We start from the raw sequence: 24,962 nt of genomic DNA, 5'->3' as shown, positions 1-24,962 counted from the left end.
TAAATGGTATGTGTCCTTCCTGTTCCTCCACTTTCTGACGCTGCTTTCGCAAACTCTTAGATTTTTAAGCCAACATGGCCCAATGAAAACAATCTAAACGAAACGTCCACGTCAAACGTGACGTGCTCTGCTGCCGACCTAGCGTCTTTCAGATGTTCACGAAGCTGCTGGCTTCACCTCTTCACCTGGAAAGGTCAAACAAAACACTCAGTATTCCATCAGGTGGGTAATCGCAACCCAGTTGCCCCTGTACTCCTTGCGCCATTCTCGCTGCTTGTTCGCGCGCCCGATTTATCGCCTGGCTATTCCATCGCATGGCCTTCCTCGTAGCTCGCAATTATGTGGGTGGGATAATACTTCACCTCTGTGTCTTTAATAGAATTATGACTTTCTGCAATGTTAGTATGGAAAATCTGAATTCTATGTCAAGACACGTTGGCTCATATTAGGCTTGTTCAAAGTTTATTTACCACAAACAAGACTACCTGCTCCACCGGCTTCAAATAAAAAGGTCTTAAAGTTGACTTATTCGACCAATCTGCCGCTCTTGTAATGTCTTGCAGGTGCGCTCTGCAAGCAAAAGCTTTGGAGGCCATGGCCCCTTGCGCCGAATGTGCTCCAAAGCAATCCACATCTATGCCGGCTAGGGGCATGATCCATTTCACCCAGCGAGCTAGAGTAGCGACTGACACTCCTTGAAATGTTTACGAAATGCAATGAACAATCTGCTCTCAGCAGTCGGCCGGAGCGGTGCATCCAAGCTTCGTATTGCTTCAAGATCTTGGCTGGACACAACTTCGGATGCATCAAAAGAGCTGGTAAGAGGGGGTGCTGTTGATCAGCCGACGGATGCAGGGGTGAAATTCTGCTGCTCTGCCAGGGATGCTTTTATCCTGTAAAATATCCTGCTTTTCAGAATAATTTCTGCATGAAAACTGTATAAAAGGGGAGAGGAACGGGCCGGCATCATCCTGCCGAAATTCCAACAAAAATCGGAGATTCCTGCGCACACCGTCGGCGCTTGTGTCTGCGGCGGGGCCCGTGAATGGGAAGCTGGTTGCAACTGGCGGGAAGGTGATCGTAGCCTAGAGGCAGTGCCGGTGGGCAAGCGCGGATTACGGCCTGCCCAGACCAGACAGAGGCCCCGGGGGCCTGAACAGTATGTACCCACCCCCAACGGACTGGCGGCTGCACCAGAGGGCACCCGGTGAGCACTGGATACTTGTGGAGGGGCGCCTGCCGCTGCAGCTCCTGAAGACACAAACGAGAGCTGGATCCTGAATTGGGAGACGGCCGCAGCAGTGGATGGGTGAGGGGCACCATGGGCAATCCCTGAGGCCCAACAACAGAAGACTCCCAGGCGATTCCAACGGAGCACACAGGCGAATGGACGCTGGAAGCCGGGACCGTTGGACCCAACATGGTGGGTCCTCACTAGGAGCGGCGTGAAAAGGCCTCAACAGCTGAAGGAATCCCTCCGCCTGCAGGGTGGCGAGGCGCACAGCACGGCGAGAGAAGCACTTGGAGGCTGCTCCTCAGGTTCTCTGTGCCCAGCGGAGGGCAGCGGGTGACGTGGTTGCAGACAATAACAAGCGTGATAGATGGCTGGCGTGATACGCGGCTCCCTGGGGGAACACCAACAAGTGCTCAATCAAGTTTGTATCAGCGGCCACAGTATAGGCGGTGACTGGGGTCACTGGGAGAGACATTGGGAGAGACAATGCAAAGAAGCACACTGCAGGGACAAACCCACTCACGGGGGCTCTAGTCATTGTGAAGCATCCCCCCCTGGGAAACAGACACCAGTGCATGGAATTACTGGGTTTGAGGTGAACTCCTAAGCTCGGAGGACCGGCTGGACAGTCTGAGACCCTGAGGGGGACCGAGGCAGGAAGACAGGACAGACCCCAGCGATCATTGCTGGTGTACTCTCTAGAACTGCTCATGAGAACGAACTATACCAGCTCCACCTTCGACCCTAGTGTGGCTTCTACCCACCCCTCCACGTGCCTCCAGAGGAGACAACCACCCTCTTCTCCACTGCCGCAACACGAGGCGGCAGATACCGCCCCAGGGATGAAGAGGACGTCAGTCCCCGGACTAGCCTACCGGAATGACACGGATGAAGAAACAAACTCAGAAAATCTTCAACGCAGAATAAAATAGACAAGTATACCATAAATACCTCGGCTAAACCTCCCAACTCCGCAGATAAAGCAGGAACTGGCGGTGCAACTCCCGAGACAAATCAGGCTCTGTCGCTCACAGACATCATGGCAGCTATTGGAGAGTCTAGGACATCGGTAGAGACTAAACTGGACGGCCTGACCTCTGAAGTCTCCTTCCTGCACACAGTGATTGCCAGACTATTGAACTATAGAGACCAAGATACTCTTCTTCACATGGCACGAGCGACTGGCCAATCACATATAATGGCAACCGCATCGGGTCCTTTCCCCGACTACACGAAGGAGATCCTGAAATCCCGGCAGTCCTATGACTATTAAAGGAAACGCGCATCTCTGAACATCAAATATGCATTATTCTTCCCAGCCACCCTCAAACTACATCACAACAACGTAGTCCATGTATTCTACAACCCTCGAGAGGCCTGGGAATGGCTGCAAACACAGGTGTTATCCTTCCCACGCTCCAGAGATCATACACCGTGAAAGGAAAAGGAGCAGGATAATCCGCACCGCAAGCTAACTTCCTCACCATGCAATGGAACTAGGGAAGACAACCCGCCTGGGAAAATGGGAGAGACGAGGAGTGATGTTGGGCTACGAGACACCCAACAGCTTGCGCCTGCAGTTGGGGAGATGCCCCCTCAGCTTTCTTTTCCCCCCTCTCTCCCCGGTCAGAAATAATCTGACCAGCAAGATAGATTTTTAAGATGGGCAGCGATGTTGGGCTACGAGAAACCCAACAGCCCCTGCCTGCATTTGGGGAGAAGCCCCCTCAGCTTTCTTTCCCCCCCCCTCCCCGGTCACGAAATAATACGACCAGCAAGATAGATTTTTAAGATGGGCAGCCCCCGGCATGGGCACAGAACAGCGGAATAACCCCTGGGGAGTTTCACAAAATGGTTCACATGAATTCATGGTTTTATGTGTTTGGGCAACAGGTGCTTCTAGTTGGGGAGGTAGGAGGAGGGGGGGGGGGGGAGTACAGGGTGTCAGGTGTTTATGGGACACAGTTTACTGGTATACCTAGGTGGTTTGGGTACAGGTTCTATAATTACACGGCAGCAGGGAAATTGAACTGGTGGAGGTACCGGGATGCAATGCCACGAGGGAAGCCCGGAGTTTGGTGGGCTAACACGATACATGATCCTCCTTGGAATCACGATACACAGAACACGCTAACAGAACACAAGTAGGGCAATTGTCCTTTCTGTCCTGGAATGTTAACAGACTCGGTTCTGGTATCAAAAGAAAGTTAGTACTTCAATACCTTAACCGCTATTCCCCGGATGTGACCTTATTATCAGAAACCCATCTGATGGGTACAAGCTGTGGGTTCTTTAAGAGATCAAACTATTCGCACACATACCATGCTGGGTTCTCGAACAGTGCTAGGGGCACGATGGTACTTATCCACAAGCGAGTTCCTTTTCAAAACACAAAAGGTACGGTCCGATCCTCGAGGCCGTTTTGTGTTGGCACTAGGGGATATTAGAGGGGAGCAATGGGGCTTTATCGCAGCATACGCCCCCCCCTACATTTACAAAATAACTCCTGGGGGAGCTTCGGTCAATATTACTGGAAGAGCGGGCAGACTCATGGGTCCTGGGAGGTGACTTTAATGAGGTCATGGAGGTGGCTAAAGACAGATCACATAAAGGGAACAGGGTACTGGGGACCCCAACCGCACTGTACATCTTCGCCGAAGCAGTAGGGCTGTTAGATACCTGGAGGACACTGCACACCACCAACACTGGGTTCTCGTTTTATTCCATTGCACATAAGTCACTTTCAAGAATGGACTATGCCTTTATCCCTCGCAACATGTCACACAGACTCATATCTGCGGAGTTCCTAGCGAGAGGAATATCGGATCATTCTCCCCTCTTCATAACCCTAAAGGGTATACATCACCAACGAGACGCGATCTGGAGTCCGAATACGTACTATCTGGAATTGCGAAGGGGCTCGCGGGTAAGACCAACGAGTACTTTGAACTAAATGAAGGGTCTGTGGACTGCCTGATTACAATATGGGAGGCATACAAAACAGTTCTTCGGGGGGAAGCCATCGCCCTGGTGTCGGCCCATCGTAAACGCCACCATCAGGATATCATAGATGCAGAAAAACAGGTGTCTGAGCGGGAGGAACAACTCCTAGAGCTTAGGGCCACGGCTTCACAAGAAGCCTTGAAAACGGCCCAAGAAGCCCTACGAAATATCGCCCTAGATACGGCATGGACCGCCCACTGGTCGACAAGATGCAAAATCTATGAAAAAGGGGATAAGGCAGGCAAGACTCTGGCCTGGCTGGAGAAGCAGGAACACAGTAAGGGACAAGTGTGTGCCATACGATCGACAGAGTGTCTTGCACTGTTGTTAAAGGTGGGTCTTCGACAAGATCAATGTCCACCTCCCCTTCCTCCTCACCTGAATCCTTTGAGGAGACCGTTCGCCGAGTGAGCTTCTTCTTTGAGAAGAGATAGGGTCGTCCTCACTAAGAAGCCACCCTGATTCCCTGTTAAACAGGGAAGCAGTGGACTCCCTTCCCGCGGGGACCGAATGGAGAGGAATAAAGCAGCTGCTTAAAAAAACCTCTCAGTGGTGGTTGTTGAAGCAAACTACCGGTTGGTTCTACAGTCCAGAACAGGAGGAAGGAGATCCGCAGCGCACTGTGAAGTTTCCGAAGGTAGTAGCATAGAAGGAAGGTCTTGGGCTTGAGGCTGAAGAGTAGAGGTAGAACTGTAGCCGACGCCCGGGATGAAAACGGGCGTGGATAAGGAGCAGAGTTCAACAAACAGGCCAGGTAGATAGAGCACAGAACGGGAAGGAAAGTAGAGCGAAGCAGAAGGGTGAAGGCGGTGAAAGACAAGCGGAAGAAGCAAAGGAAATGGCCCGAGTAGCGAGATGCTTGGGTAGCAGGAGAGGGAATAGTAAGCGAGGAAAGGCAGGCAGAGCAAGCACGAGGAGAAAAAACATGTGAGCACAACAACAAAGTGAAAATGACCAAGTTGCAATGCGTCGAACCCAGAGATGGGTGGGGTTAAATACTGAACCAGCGCCAAGAAGCAAAAGGACTAGACCGGTGGACCAGGAAGTGCGAACAACCCGGAACAATCTAATGGCGTCGCCAACGCCAAGCGTTCCAAAGCCGCCAGCGGCCACCAGGAGACGGGGGCGTGGCACAGAGGGGGAATTATTGACGTCGGACTCCGATATTGCCGAGTGGGGATCCTGTACCCGACCACTCTAACTTTCTTGATGCGGTCGACATCCCGCGACTTTCGACAGAACAGGCAGAACAACTTGACTCTGAAATCACATAGAACGAGGTCCAAGTCGCTTTAGCACAGCCAAGACGCTTCCATGTTTCCACTGGGAAGCCATTGTGCCCTGGGGTCTTCCCAGTGGAAACATGGAAGCGTCTTGGCGGCGCACTAACCGGACACCTGCACCGTATGTTTCTTCGCAGCAAAGAAATGGGCACACTACTCCTAGATCTCAGAAGAACGTGCATAGTGGTGATCCCTAAATCAGGGAATCCCCCGGAATACTGTGCATCTTATAGACCTATATCGTTGATAAACGGGGAGGCAAAAATCCTCACGCGAATACTAGCCAATAGATTGCTTGGGGTGATTGAGGCACTCATCCACTCAGACCAATGTGGATTCATGCCCAACAAATCCACCCGCATGAACATACATAGACTTTAACTGGCTATAGAACGAGCCCCGGAGATATCTGACCCGCTGGTCTTACTGCCGGTTGATTTCGAAAAGGCATTTGATTCGGTGGGGTGGCAAGCCCTGTGGGAACCGTATGAATTTTGGGCAATGTTTCATCACCTGGACCAAGCTCCTTTACGACTCCCCTGAAGCAACGGTGAGAGTGAACGGCAGGTCATCAAGGACGTTCCCTTTGGGACGTGGGACCAGGCAGGGCTGCCCCATCTCCCTGTTGCTATTTCTCCTTGCCATCGAGCCACTGGCAATTAAACTCAGAACCGATACAAACTGGTCAGGATTCGCCTGGCCGAAAGGGGGTGAAGACCGACTGTCGCTATATGCAGAGGATCTTCTGATCTATCTTAGCAACCCTGTGATCTCCTGCCCGATCATGTCTCAGATCCTTAGAGACTACATGAACTTCAGTGGCCTTAAATTGAACGTCCAAAAGACTATATACTTCCCTGTCCAAGGTGGAGACGCCGCAATTCCCGAATCCTGCCAGTACCCCATTTCCGTCCCAGGCTTTACGTACTTAGGCATTCGTATAAGCCCGATACGAATGCCTATCTCCCGCTAAACCTGCAGCCAGTTCTGGACAGATTCGCTAGGGACGTCTCTCACTGGCGGACCCTACCGCTCTCGTTGATCGGTCGGGCCGCTTTGTTCAAAATGATGACACTCCCAAAACTTCTTTACATGCTATAAAATGCGCTGCTTCCCGTCCCACTCTGTCGTAAAGCCAAAAGTAAGCAAACGTAAATGTAATGTTGTTGCTGGTACTGTGGGGGGAAAAGCCTTTAAGTAGATGTCATCTCTGCCCAGTTTGTAGGTGTGCTTTGTGTGGCAGCTGGGCATTTGCAAGGAACAAGAAACAAGCAAAACTACATGTCCCAGCAGACTCTGGGCATAGGACTACAGCCCCAGCAGCCCAGACTCCTCCCTGGAAGAAACCAGGCACACAGGGCCTGAAAACGGCTCCGGCGACGCCCAGACCAATGCCCGACTTGACGCGCATGCAGAACCCATGAGCGCTTGTTCGCGCTCGAGATTACGCCAGACAGGACGCATCTCACAGAGCTCCGGCGAAAAACCTTACGCGGGGCCTGCCCTCGCTGGAAATCAACCCCTCTGGCCCCGCGCCTCTTCAGATAAGTGCTGAGCTTGATTAATGTTACGGAGCATGTTAACGGAGCATATAACTGATACTTGCCTGATATATTAACCCATGGGAAGTGATAGCGACCGCATTGGGGAACGTTACGAAAATACTAACTCCTAACTGCATGTCGCATTAAGCGCGCCAGTTTCGGGCATCCTTAGTGTTGTTTGGGTGAAAACAAGCATCATGCATCACGTGGTGAACACACACTAATCATTTCCTTTCTTGTCAGGAAACGAAGCGCCTCGGCTCCCGCAGCCTTCTGAATCTGTACTTGCGGCAAAAGGAACAAGACGCTCGGGGAAGCCAGAGCTAAGTGCTTTCTAAAACTACATGTCTAATGCATGAGAATTATTAAGCTTTCATACAGCGGGGCATTTGCTGGTGTACACATTTCAGCGCCAGTATTGTAGCGTGTCATGTAGCCACCCTCAGTGAACTTATAATGTCACATGGAAATTGCTAATGTTTGTGTATTACTTTGATCTGCGATCCCGAATTCCACCTTTGTGCAGATAACAACAGAGAGTGGAGTAGAAAACAGAAGGGGTAAAGCATGCATGAAAGTTAAATGCATGTTGCAGCAGAAGGGGTAACGCATGTATGAATATGAATGCATGTGGGTGTGGAAATCGCTGCTGAGAGTCAAGAAGAACTCAGTGCAATTACCTACAGAACAAATTGGCCAAGAACAGAGCCAAGGAGCATGCCTTCCCTTTAAAACCCCCTGCCTATCCACAACCGCTCCCTAAACCTCAACCCGGTTTACCTAAAACCCTCAACCCATCCAATCCAAGGACCCTAACCCTTTTTCCCCGTGGGGGTCGTGGTGACCTGTGTTTATCTAATCTAGGCGCCAAGACCGTCAAGTGGAGGTAGGAGTTTGTGCCTCGACACACTCAGAAATTTTGCAGTAATTGACAGTAACCTCCGGGAGTTGCTCTGGGGAGGGAAACAACCTAGAATTGCTCTTGCAACATTGCAACAATCATGGGAAGGCGGTATAGGACTACCATGTTTTCGCACATACTACCTTGATGCACAAATCGTAGTAGTAAATGATTGGCTACATGACGATACCGCGCTTCCACATGTCTGTATTGAATGATCTGCTATGCACCCTATCTCACCCCTCCAGGCTCTATACACGGATGGGAAAGGTGAATCAGGTCATGTTCGCCGTACTTGGAGGAAGGCACACAAACATATCGGCTGGGCATGGAAACCAACACTATCCCAACCTCTAAGGCACAATGCACATCTCCCCGAAATATAAAGGATGGGATGCTTTGGGACCTGGAAAAACAGGGGCTATGTACACTAGCACACATTGTCCACGAAGGGCACCTATTGGAATTTGACACCCTGAAAGAAAGATTTGCTTCACAACCCAGTGACCGTTTAAGACATGAACAACTTGCACATGCCATGAAAGCCCAGTTTCCGAATCTAGCTGATGTGCCCCCTTGCTACCCCCCTGGAAACCAACATCCTCCCAGACCGTGTTTCCTCCAAGGTCATCTCCACCCTGTACCAGGCCCTTAACTCTTTCGGCACCAAAGAGCTCACTAGGTTGAAAGAAAACTGGGAAAGGGACCTGGGCAGGATGAAACCGGAGGAATGGGTGGAAGCATTAATTTTCCCCCGTGAAATCGGCATTGATGCGAAATTGAGGATGATACAACTCAGAATACTGCACCGCTCCTACTACGCTTGAACATTGCTAGCCAAATGGGGAGGAATGGAGGATGAGGTTTGCCTCTGATGCAAGCGCGAGAAGGGCACCTTTTTCCATACTATCTGGGAGTGCGATCAACTGCAGACCTTCTGGGTAGAATGCATAGACATGGTTTCAAAAATGGTGGGGTCATCTATATCAATGGACCCGAAGCTGATACTGATGGGGATATGGGGGGGGTGGACTTCATCAAACACGATAAATTGTTTCTGGCTGTTGTATTTGGTGTGGGGAAACAGCTGATCGTTCTAAACTGGGGCTCAGCAGAAGTACGGTGCCTAAATCGATGGTCCAATGAAGTGAATAGGTGCGCATACCTGGAGCAATGTATTGCGCATCCCTGGAACAACGTATTTACAAAGCGAGGGGCTTTCCCCCGAAAGTTCCAGAAAATATGGGGGAAATGGATGGATGACTGAAATCCCCACTCCCCCTAACAACTCCCCCCCCCTCCTGGATGGCTGTGTATTCCTGGAACCGTAAAGAACATGTTTACGACTGTTAATATGCTTAATACATCACCTGACCCTGCTGCCTTTGAATTATATTTTCATGTATGTCTATGTTGTTTGTTTGTATAAAACTTAATAAAGTGTTAAACAAAAAGCTGGGAAGGATACTGAGCTGATGGCTGTCTTTGTTCGCCTCCTCACGTGGAAGAAACTCCCTCCGGAGAAAAGGATCTGGCATCTATCTCGAGGGCCCCTACATCTGAAACCCTTTTACACGCTACCATGCAGAACAGCATGGCAAGTTTCGCCGAAAGCTCTTTCCAGGTTGGTTCCGGATTATCCGACCATCTATGAAGGAATCTGGGGACTCGAATATTTCAGATCCGCAGGTCAGATGGCTTTCACTCCTTTAAGCAATTTCGCTACTAGCCCATGCTTACCTATCGGGGCGCCTAGAACTTGTTTGTGCCCCGCCGAAATTGCCAAAATGGCCGACCTATAGGTATTAACCATCCTGTACGCTCTGCCCAGCGCTGCTAGGACATTAACTACATGGATCACATCTGTAGAAGTGGGAAGTACACCCCTCTCCAGACACCAACTACTCCACTTGGCCCATGCTGACCTGTATGATCTGGTTCTCTTAGGTTCCTAGGACTCTCCAATGAGCTTGTCAGCGTCTCCCAAAAATCCCAGCCGCCTCCAGGAGCTCCTGAAATCACCCAGGCTATCAGCCTGAGGGACCCCTGGAAGACCAGCGGGTGAGACCGCCCTGACGGGTCTAGGAGAACCTCTGTACTTTCAGGAAGAAGAGCCAGGGTATTGCACAGGAGGTCTAGCAGGTCGGGAAACCAGGCCTGTACTCTCCAGGCTTGTGTTACTAGGACCAGCTTCGCTTTATGATGGCTCGCATATGCCAAGGTACTAACGATCATCTCAAAGGGGGGAAAACCGTAATCTGTGCCCTACTGCTGAAGGAATGCATCTGACATGGCTGCTTCCGGGTCTGGTCTCCAGCTGAAGAATCGAGGCAGTTATCGATTCAGGGTGGATGCAAAGAGGTCTGCCACGTATGGCCCTTTCAGGCGCATAAGACTGCAGAAAATCGCTGCATCCAGCCACCAGTCGCTGGCACCCCTGAGATGTTGCGAATTCTGATCTGCCACCTGATTGACCAAGCCTGGGAGGTATTCTGCCGAGACGCTAATCCCCCTGTCCAGGCAGAGGTGCCAGAAGTCATTGGCTAACTCCAATAACAGCCTGGATTTCGCGCCACCAAGCTGGTTGATATAACGGACATCTGGCACATTGTCCATTTTGAGGAGGATGCAACATTGCACCTTGTTTCACGTCAGGCTTCTGATTGCGACGGAGCCTGCCAGGAATGCCAGGCAATTTATAGGGAGTCTGCTCTTCTCGGAAGACTAACAACCCCCAGTCATGACTGCTCCGCATCATGCTCCCCAGCCTCTGTGGCTGGCGTCCGACTATTATCAGGTCCGGGAGAGACACGAAAATGGCCTTACCATTCCGGGCCTCCATGTGCTGTATCCACCAGCTCAGTTCTGCCTTGGCCTCCCGCGACAGCGGCACCTTCTGCTCGTACAACAGTCCTTCCCGAAGGTGCCATATCGTCAGACGCTGTAGCGCCCAATAGTGGAAGGGCCCTGGAGATGAGCCTCCCCACTATCCTCGCTAACTCCCTCAGGGACACTTAGTCGTTGCTCAGGACTGCCTGGAGGTCCTTCCTGATAATGTTGACCTTCTAGTCAGGCTGCCATCTATTTGTCTCTGTACTAGCGGGGAATAGCTCGCTAGCATGCCGCACGCTTTAACAGCAGTCGCTTGTTCTACTTTGGCATAGGTTGGTTGATTTCCTCTGTTTCTCGCCCATAACGTGAACCGTGATCTTCTAGAACTAGACCCTGAATTAGAATTTATTGAGTCGGACCCTCAGTCCTTTTTCGTTCGTTTTTGTAAAAAAATCCAAAGTGATTAAACACAAAAAAAAAAAAAAAAAAATGTTGACCTTCAGTGGCAAACTCAAGGTTCCCTTCACTGAGTCCATCGTGAAGCCTAGGAACTCCATCTTCTGTTCACTAGAAACACTGGGTCCTCTGGGAGTGCCGTCGCCTCTGCCACTTACACTTTCAGAAGCTGAGCATCCAGAGCCATCAGGCAGCTATCGTCCAAGTAGATGATCAGTCTTACTCCCCGCTGTTGCCATTCTGACACCACTGGCTTCAATACCTTGGTGAAGTACCACAGAGCCAAGGATAGGCCAAATGGCAGACCGGTGAACTGCCACCTACAGCCTTTCCAGTTCAACTGCAGGTAGCAACGGTGGGGCTCGTAAACGGGAACCGCAAGGTAGGCGTCCCTCAGATCTATATGCGCCAACCAATCTCCTTCTTCTAGGATGTCCCATAACAGATTTATTCCTTGCATCTTGAAATGTCTGTAAATTAAGATTCTTTTTAGGTCTTGGAAATTTATGAACGGCCTGACCTTGTCCTTCCTTTTCACCAGGAAGAGGTCGATTATGAACCCTTCCGGCCTATCTGTAACCTGACAGATTGCTCCTTTTCTCACAAGCTTGATTACTTTCTCCCCCAACAGCCCTCTGCCTCGCTCCGAGAGAACTAGGGGCCAGGGCGGGACACACTGGTTGGGCTCTTGGAAGAACTCCAGTGGAAACCCTTGCAATGCTGACAAGACACAGGCGTCCCAAGTAATCTCTCGCCACCTCTCTAAGCACATGGCTTATCTGCTGCCAATCGCTGGTAACACTGCGCTCTCACCCCGATATGGGGGCTGTGGCACCACTGGCTCCACTCAATCCTCGACCCCTGCCTCTTCCTGTGGTGGGGACAAATGAGTTGGGTCTCCTGGAGTCCTGCTGTCGCCAGGATCCGCTGCAGGATCCTCGGCCGACACAGCAGCCTCTACCTCTGCCGGCTTGAACAAAAACTCTGGGCGCAAAGACTCTCTTGAGGGAAGCCTGTGCTTTATCTAGGGCTGCGAAGGTGTGGACGAACATAGTCATATCCTTAACAAACACTTCTCCAAAAAGGTAGCCCTTCTGATGCATTCACTACAGCGAACATACCATTCTCCCAGCATCTGGTCAATCTTGACGAGTATGGATCTGTGTTGCTCTACTGCGATGGCACAGTTCGCATTGCCTACCAGGCAAGCCGCTCACTGGGTCCAACCTGCCAGCACCTGCGGATCGATCGGACGGCTGTCTCCTTGGTCTCCTCCACCATTTCCAGTATTTTTGCCAATGGCCCGGTTACATCCAGCAGCTTGTCTTGGCAAGCGGACCAAGATCTATCTATCCCCATGCGAATGCCCTTGGCGCACTTCGCCATGAATGTCAACATTTTTTGCATCGTTCACTGGGGTCTCGGCTGCCCTATCTGGCAGGATAGGCCTAGGGCCCTCCGCCCAGAGTTTGTTGCGTGCTTCTTTGCTCACCAGCATCTTGGGGTGTCTAGTTAGGTATGCCGCTACCTCGGCTAGGGACTCCCACCCAGATGACCTGGGATGCACTAGTAGGTCGGTGTCAAATTCTCCCTCAGATTGATCTGCGGGACTCTTGTCCCTGCAGCGCTTGTGCGATTTGCTGCATTGTTGCTTGCGGTCCTCTGCGCTGATAGGCACCACTACACCACTGACTCTTCATTGCCCTTACAGTCGGGCATATTGCTGGTCTCATTGCCCTGCTGATCGCCAACGTGGCTCGAGGGTACGTCCTCACGGTAAGCGAGATGCCTGGACTGCTGCAGTTTCTTGGAGTGATGTGAGCTTCTATGGCGGCGTTTGGGAGGGGATGCCAGGGGGTGAGGGGGTTAACGTCTCGTATCACCTAGCGGGCTCCACGCTTGCCAGCATGATCTTCTCCCTGCATGCCCATCTCATTCTGTGTGGACCAAAATGCCCTGGGGCCTGAGAAAAAGACAGCCAGTCACTGATGAAGTCTGCCTTGCCGGACATTGGCCCAAGCCCTGCCCAAACCACCTGCTGCAGCAACTTTTGTACATCAAGCAACCGGAATGCTCTGGATGGACCCTCTCCAGCTGACTCAGGGTCTGTAGATGATTTGCCCAAGTATGCCTTGACAGGCTCTTGCTCACTCTCTCCAACTTGCACGCTAAATACTCAGGCGGAGGACTGCCGCACACTTTCACCAGCTAACTCCAATTCCAGGAGACTTGGGCCTGGACCCGTCAGGGGTGGTGTCGCTTTGCAACTAGCAGGTGGCGCAGACACTGCTTTGTACGTTATCTCGTGTGAATGAAAAAAACAGATGTTAGGCCGTAGCACCGCGTTCCCCTGCAGGCTTTGCCAAAGGCTTGCCGTCACTTCGATGCATACGGCTTATAGTGCTCAAACTGAGCAACGCTCACACAACACTCCTTGTAACCATTCGTCCATGGAGGGAACGAGACGGGCACCCGGAAGTTCGTTTGACGATCCCGGCGCCCTGCGTGCTCCTGCCCCGAAGGAGATCCTTGAAGCTACGCGCTGCCAACAACACCACGCGATGCGCTGAAGCAGCGAGCACTCGAGAAGCTGCGCTGCGTACGAGCTAATTGCCCTAAGCACACTTATAAAATATTTGCTCACTAATACAGGTTGTACAACAAGGCTTAAGAGGTACTTATCTGCTGCTCAAGCAGTGAAGAAAGAGGAGGAACAGAAAGGACACATACCGATTATGAGGGAGTTAGAACACTATTTGGAGGACAGAGTCACATGACAGCTGACGTCAGAACAATCAAGTTTCATGGATAAATAATGTCTCTTCATGGAAATAGAAGTTCTTTTAGGAATAAAACTTGTGATGTTATTATGCTGCTCGAGTAGTGATTAATGAGTGAAGCATAATACGAGCCGACGTGTCTTGATATAGAATCTCAACCTCACAATTACCAAGGTAATTTACTGCAGCAGCCTCTGCACATGTTATTTACCACCTCAAAGTATTTAAGAACATCAATCTAGGTAATTCACTCTCAATGGCTTGCTATAGTTTATGAGAAAAGAAATACCCAACAATCTGAATGGTCAAATTAGTTTAAAAAAAGGAAACAATCATAAAGTGCAGTAGACAAGTCCTCAAACATTTTCCCCAAGCCCAACCGCACTGCAGAGTGGTCCTTAAAATGAGCAATTCAGCCAGCAATCAAGCGACAATAAGAAACTTCAAGCATGGAAATTATCATACAAGGCCCTTTTTATTTTACATAACTCTAAGCAAAAGCTCAGATTAATGTCAATCTAAATAACTATAAATGCAACTTAGTCAATACAATACTGAGCTTTCAAAGATTTTTATGACCCCCGAAAATGTTCTCCCAGATTGACACTAGTAATTTCACTGTAATTGATCAGCTTTGAGATAATGACATACCTGCATCTGCTGCAGAAGTAGCTTACGTGGTCATGAAAAGTTCCCATCAGCGTTGTACTTGCCCGTTTTACTTTTTTAATACTAGTCAAACACGCCCAACAGCATGTAATAACAAAGCCAATATGTCTGGCTTTATAAATGTAGAGGATACGTTTTTGTTGGTGTTGCAGGCAATTTAAAAAGACACAACTTACTAACTACACTTACAAAGTTACATTTATTGGCTGGTCAATGGTTGTTTTTAAAAACTGCCACAACAATACTCCCCAGCCATCTGTCCAAGGACTCCCTCCAGTTTAAGGGATTTTGCGAATAGGTCAGCCAGTACAGCACAAGACTATTGAGAATTGGATTTGATGACAGCATAAACCTTATTCGCTTGATATTCTCAAAAGACACTAACGTTGCACCCGCTAGGGCATCCCAAATGACACTAGGGTATGGACCCCTAGGGCAGCCCTTCAACAAACTTTCCTGAGTGGGAGGCTAAAAGAAGACTTATCCCCCTCAATATCCAGAGCAGAACAGAGGATGCAAGGCAATGGGGTTTACGAGATTTTCTTTAATCAAATGATGTCCCAAGTGCCCAGGTAAACTGAAAGAGTGTAAATTACCTTCTGCAGCAATTAACGTGCAAAGGCCATGTCCGTTGACCAGGCAAATACCAACTATCCAATTATCAGCGTGAAGGACACAGGTGGGGTCTTTGGATTTTCAAAACTGACCTTCCCTCAAATTCCTGTTAAGTTTCTGTGTTCAAACTCCAAAGGCGAGAACCTATCTACCCTCAATCACATGCTTCACACTTTCTGCATGGTTGATGGGATGTTAATAGCCATAGCATGTAATGATGGCCTGGAATGGGGACTGTGACTATGCCTGCATGAGAAAACAAAAAAAACACTACCTGTAAACAAACATTTCTTAAAAATTCTCATTGCAAACTGTGCAACGTGTAAATGAACTGCAATCATGGTTCTAAAACTGACATACTTGTTCTCAATAAACATATCAATGCAAAAGGACATTGAAGGAATGCAGAACTACAGTTGCTTTGTTTGGGTTAAGACAGGATGTGTCAATAGTAAATGCCTTGGCTTTCAGTTGTCACTCCAAGAATTATGGCCCCCTGTGCATCTGATCTTTTGCCTTCACAAAACATATAGGTTGCCCCATCCCTGGCTAGTAGGTGTAGTCAGAGCCTGGTCTTAATAGCAGAAGATACATTTTACTGACTACTGGTAGGGCACAGAGCCCCAACAGTTCTACCATTTTACCATAGCTTCTCGCTAATGTTAAAAGAAAAACTGAACTTGAATGGAAGAAGGACAATGATGCATGGAGCCACAGACACTACCTTTTAGTTATGGCTAAAGCGTTACCTATAAGCTGAAACTTCTGCATTAGGGTACAGCTAGGGAGAAATGGCATATGGGGAGGCATACAAAGCTTGTAGATGTTATTTGGTATTTACCCACCCATTGACTGCACATGGATAAGCTAATCCAATGGCCATTCCCACCCACTTCCTGTCCCACTCTGCCCAAAACACATCCACCGGGATCTCTTTTAGCTAGGTTTTTCAAACCTTGCCATCACATTTTGCACTTGACGTGCCAGTCAGTGTTTTTTTAAAGCAGGCTTCTGAGAATAAATGACTTAATTGGAGCTGTAAACGCACTACTGGTGTAGTTAAAATGGGTTAACAAAGTCTTCCTTCAGCCACTCAATTTATAAGCACTATGTGTTTCCTTTACTGAAGTCCAATAAAAAGAAAACATTGACAAAAGTCAACAGTGTTCGCTTGAGTACAAGTAATAGGCATTTGCCAGGCACTGGTATTATATTCCCAGGAACTTGCACCATTTTGCAGCTGCTACCATCAATGTTCAGTTATTACCACTTCGGCAGTGCCTAGCAAGTGCCTTTCCCATGCCTACAAAAAAACAAAAACTGTTGGCATTGCCAATACTTGTTCTATGTTATGCATTAGCTGCAGATCCTGAGGAGCACATCACCATATTTGTTGACAATACAAATTGAAAACGCTCCTAGTAATACATTTAGAAGAAATTTAATGCTCAGATCTGTTAATATTGTGATAAAAGTATTTACAATTGCATAATACCGAATCTGTGTAAGGGTGGATCTGTCTGGGGGATGCAAACCCCATAAGTTATTAATTACTGTGATTAACTAAACAAAGAACATTGCTGAAACTTAGGATCAAGACAAGGTGTAATGTAATGTAATTTGTCATTTGTATAGCGCCTTTTCCCATTGGTATGGCCTCAAAGCGCAGTAGGTGAACGCCCTCAGTGGACAGAAGTCCAAGGTACGTGAGATTCTTTGAGTTTAGAAGGCATGTGTGCATTTTAGCGAATACGAAGGCAGGTAGGGATGGCCAAGTCCCTGCTAGCGACTCATGTTGAGTTGGCTTGTGGATGGGTGCTGCGAGTTTGTCGGGAGAGTATGCGAGTGCAGGAGAAGGATTATGTGTCCAGCTAGACCGTATTTTAGTTGTGGGACCTAGCTACATTATAATGTCAGAGGTGTTGTGCAATGTGTCTTCAAATAGTGTATGATAGCAGATGCGTGCAGGTCAGTGGCTGTGCCTGCGGCTATCTTCGATTAGCATGGAGTGAGATACATATCCGTGTGTCCTGACAGGTTTTGTAGCCATGGCGCAGATTCTGTCCTGTGGTCTGCTGGAGTATATCCTCTCCGACGCTCAGTACATTCTAGGAGGGGTTTTTGTTGCTGCCACAGCCTATCTGACAGGGGCGGGGGGGGGGTTAAATAACCTGAAGTACGGGTTCGTCAGGAAGATGGGGGTGGGGGCCGGGGGAGAAAGCCAGGTCTTCTGGAAGGCAAGGTGATTCTCTAAGCTACTGATAAGGGGAATTGCGTTCCAGATAGTGGGTGCTTGGCTGGAGAAGGAGGACCCCCCCCTAGTTTTAGCAATTTGACTCCTCCCCCCCCCCCCTAGTTTTGACAATTTGAAGGGAGGGTTGACGAGGAGAGGTGCGGTGCCTGATCGCAAGTTTCTATTAGGTTGATACCGGGTGAGCTGGTGTTGAAGGTATTCTGGCGCTGTCTTGGGAAGGGCACGGTGGATGATGCACATGGCTTTGAAAGTGGACCATCACCCGACAGGGAGCCAGTGGAGGACACAGAAAGTGGGTGTGATGTGCTCTCTGGGGCCAAGGACTACGAGGAGACTAGCTGCAGTATTTTGTGCCCGTTGGAGCTTTCTGAGTTGATATGCAGGTGCGCCCAGGTAAAGGTTGTTTGCATAGTGTAGGCGGGGAGGACGATAATCATGATTGCAGTGACTCTGAGGGTAGGAGAAAGTGTACGCAAATTTGCATACATCTGATACCAATTAGCTCTCCTCACACGGATAAAAGGCAGAACATAGTAGACACTCTGAGCGAGGTGGAACACAAGTACGAGCAGAATTTCCAGGGCAAAGCTGAACCAACTGGAGCAGAGCAACGGACCGAGGGGTGAGAGCCATGGGTGGAGAACCCCAGGAGTTCCCTGCAGGAGGTTGTTGCCTCCAAAAGGCAGTGAGCGATACGTGGAGAAGGCCAAATCCCAAACAAGAATGCTGCATTGTGTTTGAAGGATGCCAGCGAACCTCCCGGGTGAACGTCAGAGTTGGGGAGGCGAGGTCTAGCCTTGAATCATAAACTGAAGGGCAGTACAGACGGGTAAGAAACACACACAGCCGGTGAATTGGCAAATGACATGAGCGATCGGTGTGTGCTGAAGAAAGATTGACATGGCAATATAATATCGCACAATTGAAGGCTTCACGCGTGTGGATGAGACATGAAGAAAGGCAGACCTGCGAATGAACCTTGAAGTAAAGATAGCTGTAAAGACAGCGATATTGTGTCACGGAGGGGTCCGGCAAAAGGAAGTAGCCGACTCGAAAGTCTCTGTGAAAGGTGAAAAGCTTATAGCGATAAAGTGAATGAACTGTAAAAGGAAGGTGATTGAAAGTGACCCAGTGAAAAGGGGAGGGTAAAAAGGTGAACGTTGAAGTGTGGTTCATAATACAGTGAAGTACCCAAACCAGGAAGCATCGGGGCAAATAATAGAGTGTAAATTGAAAGCTGGAAAGTCGAAGTGGTCCTGCCGAGGTCTGTAGAAAAAAGCCACGCACATTTGAAAGACTTCGACATCAGGAAACAGTCCGAGCCCGACTGAGGGAGAAAGAAGATGTAATAAGTGAGGAGAAGGGAACCCCTAAAAGAAGTGAAATAAGCTTGGGGAAGGGAACCCCTGCAAGTGTTTTGTTTTGCATCAAGAGGTCCGAGCCAGGCGAGGAAGACCTTCATGAACTTTTGCTTTGAGAGGTCGGAGCCCGACAGAGGGAGACCGACGAGAACTGTTGGTAAAACTGTGTTTTGGAAAGTGGACATTAAGACTTTAACATGGATGGTCAGGCGGGCCTCGATCCACGTCTTGAACTGCCTTTTGTGTGAAGAGCCTGAGCCGGAGTGTGTCATCTTGGCCTACAGGGACCGCCTTACTCTGCGCAGTCCAACGTGGGGAGGAGAGCTGACTCGGCCACATGTATTCTTTATATTTTGAACACCAACTTTCCTTTGCATACATATTCTCCATTTTACACTTTTTGTACAAGATAGAGGGCAGGCATTAGGTTTTGTTAGTATAGGCCATATTGATTTGACATACTCTACTAGGATTGTTTTATTTATTATTTGATGGTTGAGACTACTCCCATCTTAGCTATAGGGCGAAGTAGGAGTTTTTCCAAACTCTGTTGAAACTTCAATAAAGGTTTTACAAATTGTACCTTTTGTTTCAGTGTCGTACTTCCATGCCTCCCTTACATATGGTGTCAGGAATGGGATACAACTCAATTGCGATAAATTGGGGGACCCTAAAATTCCAAAAACGTAGTCACATGGCCTCTACCAACGCAAAAGAATCCTTAGGCTTTGATATTTGTAGCAGCAGAGATGCCACCATCACTCCCAGGGGGAAAAGAGGGATGATTCCCACTGACTTAGTTCTAATCCACCCTGCTGATTGTTATACAAGATTGGCCCCAAAATCTGACCTGGCCTGGAAGTTTGGTCTAGATGTCCTAGCAGGCGTTATAGATCCAGATTTTCGGGGAGACGTTTCTCCTACAGGAATCGTTGAGAAGGCTCCATTTCCCTATTTTGAGGAAGAAAGTGAACCAGAGGAAACAGTGAGGTAGCTTAGGCTTTGGAGAGGCCGATGAGACATGTATCACTGAGGCAAAAAGGGAAGAGGAACCTAAAAATCCTTCCGGATCTAGCCTTCGCCCAGCGAAATGATCCAGTACTCACAGATACTTTTTTACAAGTGATTCCCGAGGGAGAAGGACAATAGAAGGGGAGCCCCTTTTTTCTTCCAGAAACTGGGATTAGTATATAGAAGGGAAACCTCCAGGGAAGGCCTAAGTAAAACTTAGTAATACACGAATCCCATTGCAAGATTGTGCTAGAGCTTACACACTCATTTGACAGGGGGATACTGGGTGTTAGGACAGTTTTTCTGAAGTCCAGTTAAGGGCCTAGCAAAACCATTCTACTCTGGCAGTACAAGACTCCACTCTTAGTATAAAGCTGTACCACCTGAGTTCGGGGTAGCGTAGACAGAGCAGCCCGGCTTATTTTAGGAGGGAGAGAGGGCAGTAGATACAGTACAAGTGAAATTGTAATACAAATGATCCAAAGAAACACTGAAACACTATGTATTGTAAAAATAAAGGATTTATTTAAATACAGGTAGGCCCAGACACATCTAGGGGTTAAGTAAGTACTAACACATTATATGAAATCACAATATAAAACACAACACTATACTTGAAAGTACACAGCCCCAAGTACAAACCTTATTTGGAACACCTGACAGCAGTTCTAGGGAAGTCAAAACCTTGTTATACACATTTAGTATAGGTCAAGCCTATTCTTTGGGAGTAAAAGACCAATGGTTACTTTTAGATTACTTTTGGTAATACAAGGACAGTAGGCCCTTCCAGTTGTACAGTGACTCTTGGAACACATCACATAAACAGTCAACTGGACAATATACTGTTGGTGAATAGAGAAACACTTATTCTAGGTGCAGTAAAAACCTATAACTACTTTTGTCATAACACACAGTTATACCAGGTGAGTAAAACCTCAGGATGTAATATACAATTACAGATGCTTTGGAAATCAGGGAACCCCAGATTGAGGGCAGCAATAACTCTGGTAACTTGTTTTTGGATGGCACACAGCTAACACAAGGTAAGTAAAACCCACTTACTTTAACTTCACAATGAAGGGGAAAGTAAAACCCAAAGTCACACTTTACTGAATAGTTATTCTAGGTAGACAACAACCTAATGTAGACTTATTAAGGACAGGCTAGCAGCAAGTCAGGGGAAGCAAGACCCAGTTGGGGGACACTCATACAGTTATCCTAACAGGACTAAACTGGTGATACCAACAGTTGGAGGACACTCATACAATTACCCTACAGGAATAATCTGGTGAAACCAACACATTACTTTTGTAAAGAGGCACAACCTAATCGCATGAGAGTAAAATACCTTTACATCTACTTTCATTTAGACTGGTAAAACAGTGGCTAAGGAAGAAAAGTTGTTAACCATACTTTTAAGAATAGTGCATCACACATTCAAGATCAGTAAGAACTTTTGTAACTGTTCACTCTTAGAATTACAGTTACCCACCAACTCTTTACAAGTAAGTAAAACACTTGATTTCTTTTCTAGGCAGAAGTCCCAATCCCTTCAAAGTCTTTCCCTTATTCTTGGAGCATAAGTGTGCTCATGTCGCAGAAGCCAGTGTTAGAATAAGTTCTTTAGTAGCAAAAGTCAGGGTTTCCTTAGGAAAACTGGCAAACAAGTGAGTACTTTACTTCTAGGGTTAAAAGAGGATCCAGGGGCTTCGCAGAAGACACCCCAGCAGGATTCTAGCAGTGGGACTGGGTGTACTGGACGAGGGTCCTCCCAATCACAGAAAACACCCCAGGACTACACAGAAATCCCAACATGCTTAAGGTAAGTATATACCCAAGCCAACACAGTACCTCAGCAATGAAGAAGAGATTGCAGCAGGAGAACTTCAGGGACTGCAGCCAAATACCTAGTCAGTGGATTCCTTGTCCTGGAGACTGAACACAAGACCTCAGAAGGGACTTTGCAGCAGGGATCGATGAAGAAGGCTCTAGGCAAGATTTCTCTCGTGGCTGAATGCGGTTCTGCAGGTTTGGAGCCTTTTCAAGGAGCACAGAAGAAGACAGAAAATAGCGGTTGAATTCTCGTCGTTTAAAAAGGTCCAGCACTCTTGTGAGGGGACTTCTTGGACTCGATTCGTGTCTCTGGAGATACACCAGGATGCCCACGAAGTTTCAGCGAGATTCAGAATTCGGAAGACCGTGCACCGCACAGTGGCTGGAGGTCCCAGGGTATTGGGGTATTGCAAAAACGCAAGGTCGCAGCAACCCGTGGGATGGCTCAAAATGCAGGTCGTCTTGAGTCTAGTGGGTCTCACCAGGCTCTGGGTTCGGGTCGTTGTTTTCAGAGACCCCAGGTCGATCGGAAGGAAGGGCTGCAGCAGGCTCCGGTTACACAGCAGGCTCTCTGGTCGCTGGAAATCATTCCCACCGCTTTTCCTTCGTCATCCTCTTCGGTTTTCTGTTCCAGTGGTCAACATGACTTCAGCTTCCAGGTTTCCAGTATTTATCAGGAACTGCAACACAACCTCTGCATTCTCTCCCCACATTTTACAAGAAAGGGGCGTTTGGCTGTCCAATCAGGACAGCCAACCCCCCACTGGGATTTGTCCCAGTTGAAGGAAGGCATAAGACAAAGGAGGGGGGGACGTTTTGGGCTCCTCCCCCACTTCCTGTGCTTGCAGACTGACTGGAGCCTGGGCGGGGTGTCCAGGGGTCTCCTGCCAAAGACAAAACTCAAACAAAGGAATTTCCCACCCTGGATGTCAGGGGAAGGAACAAGAAACGACAAGAAACACTAAAATGGAAGAAAAAGAAGACAGGGGCCATTTTGGTAAAATGAGCACCCTTAGGTGCCTTTACTGCAGCTGTGATCACAGCCCGCGGTAAAGGTGTACCAAATTAGTAAAAGGTATCACTGCCACCAGCCATTAAAGGTAAGCTTGTCACTGTAACAGAATTGTTACAGTTTAAATGTGAAAGGGAATACATTGTATCGCCCCAGCACTCCACATAAGGTGGGGTGTGCTGGTTTCACAGAATAAAATGTAAAAGGGATCCAAAGATCCTTTCTACCCTTGGGAACTGTAGTTCACTCAAGGTTAGCACAAGAAAGTTAAATGGGGAGTCCCTAGGGCAACCCAGCAACAACAGGCACTTATTGCCAATAAGTTGTTAGACATGACACTATGGAGAGTCTTAAAAATGACACCCATAAAAGAGTTAAAGATGAGGTGAGTGTGGAAAAAGGTTCCCACTCACTGAGGTATTAATGAAAAATATCCCACTAGAAAAGCAAAAAGTTGAACCAGGAAAGGAAGATTTACCAGCTCTGTGGAAATCTTACCTAACACTGGGGACAATTTAAAACCCAAGCTCACATCAGTGGGAAATTCTATTGGCCGGGTATCCATGATGACATGAAGAACTTCATTCAGAGATGTGTGATATGCCAAAAAACGGCTCACATATTCCCTTACCTGCCCCTCTAAACCCATTACTGATAATAGAAATCCCTTTCTCCCGAATTGGGATGGATATCATTGGACCGTTAGAAACTTCTAGAACTGGATAATAAATATGTTCTCGTAATTGTTGATTATGCTACCCGGTACCCAGAAGCCTACCAAATGCGGAATAACACAACCCAGAAAATTTGAAAGTCAAGTTTTTACTACACACCTTTGAACCTCAGTTTACTACCCCCAAAGGGACGGATTGGTAGGGATTTAACAAAACCCTCAAAATGATTTTGAGAAAATTGGTAGACGAGGATGGGAAGGACTGGGATCGTATGATCCTGTGTGCCCTATATGCAGTGAGAAAGATCCCCCCAGTCATCCACCCGATTCTCCCCTTTTGAGTTACTCTACGGTAGAGAGCCAAGAAATGTCTTAAACATGCTCCGGGAGACCTGGGAAGAAAGAGAAGAGGGACCTATTCCCCTCTCACAGACAGCTACCGGATTGCGAGAGCACATGAAACTCGTCCTGAGTCTAGTCCACACTCACATGGAGAAACCTCAAGCCCAACAAAAATTCACCTTTGACAAAAAGGTACATTTAAGATCCTTTTCAGTGGGACAGAAAGTATTAGTCCTCTTGCCTACCTCTGAAAATAAACTTGTCTCAAAGTGGCATGAGCCCTATGAAGTGCTAGAGCAAACAGGAACCTGCACCTATAAAATAGCCCAACCTGATAGAAGGCAAAAGACCCATATCTACCACGTAAATCTCCTAAAAGAGTGCAAAGAAAATCCTTCGGCTACTACCTCGACTATATTGTCCTGTTTGGTTCCCGAGAAGATAGACAACTCTGAACTTATTCCCCAAGAAATAGCTAAACAGAAACAAGACGATTTGAAATACCTTATTATGACATTCCCCGATGTCTTCTGTGAGAAACCAGGGAGAGTGCATGGTACTTATCATTATATCAGAACTCCAAAGGGAATAGTGGTCCATTTGAAACCATATAAACTCCTAGAAGCACGAAAGCAGATAGTAATTGATGCAGTTTATAAAATGCTGAAGGAAAACATTATCGAGCCCTCTTCGAGTTCATGGTCCTCCCCTATTGTGTTGGTGACAAAACCGATAATTCTTGGAGGTTTTGTATAGACTTCAGGCAGGTCAACGCATTCTCCGCCTTCGATGCCTATCCTATGCCACGCATCAAAGAGTTAATAGATAAACATGGAAATGCCACATTACTGTCAACCCTAGATTTAACCAAGGGATATTGGCAGGTCCCTGTACATGGACCTCATTAGAAAAAGACAGCTTTCTCGACACCAATGTTATGTTACGTTATTTGGCATTTTTATAGCAATCTATATATCATTGGTATGACCCCCAAAGCGCTGGTAGGTTGAACGCAGGTCAGTTGAAAGAGTAGGGTGTCGAAGGATGCTTGGATGCTTGGATGCAACAGTTAAGTGTGCAGCTGATGTAATTGCTTGATGGTAGCTGCATCCTAGCATTAGATGTGGTGGTATTGGTATAGGTTCAATGTGTGCAGTCT

General features: G+C 48.0%; 1 protein-coding gene across 1 annotated transcript in view; it reads right to left on the bottom strand.

The window, feature by feature from the left end:
- The window catches only part of GFM1 (G elongation factor mitochondrial 1), a 572,440-nt gene that overhangs the window by 371,728 nt on the left and 175,750 nt on the right, over positions 1-24,962 (bottom strand). The gene's annotated exons all lie outside the window — the stretch shown is intronic.

Source organism: Ambystoma mexicanum, chromosome 10 (assembly GCF_040938575.1).
Source record: "Ambystoma mexicanum isolate Mex_15411 chromosome 10, UKY_AmexF1_1, whole genome shotgun sequence".
Classification (NCBI taxonomy): Eukaryota; Metazoa; Chordata; class Amphibia; order Caudata; family Ambystomatidae; genus Ambystoma; species Ambystoma mexicanum.
The sequence above is the reverse complement of the archived record's forward strand: the minus strand, read 5'-3'. Positions and strand labels throughout refer to the sequence as shown.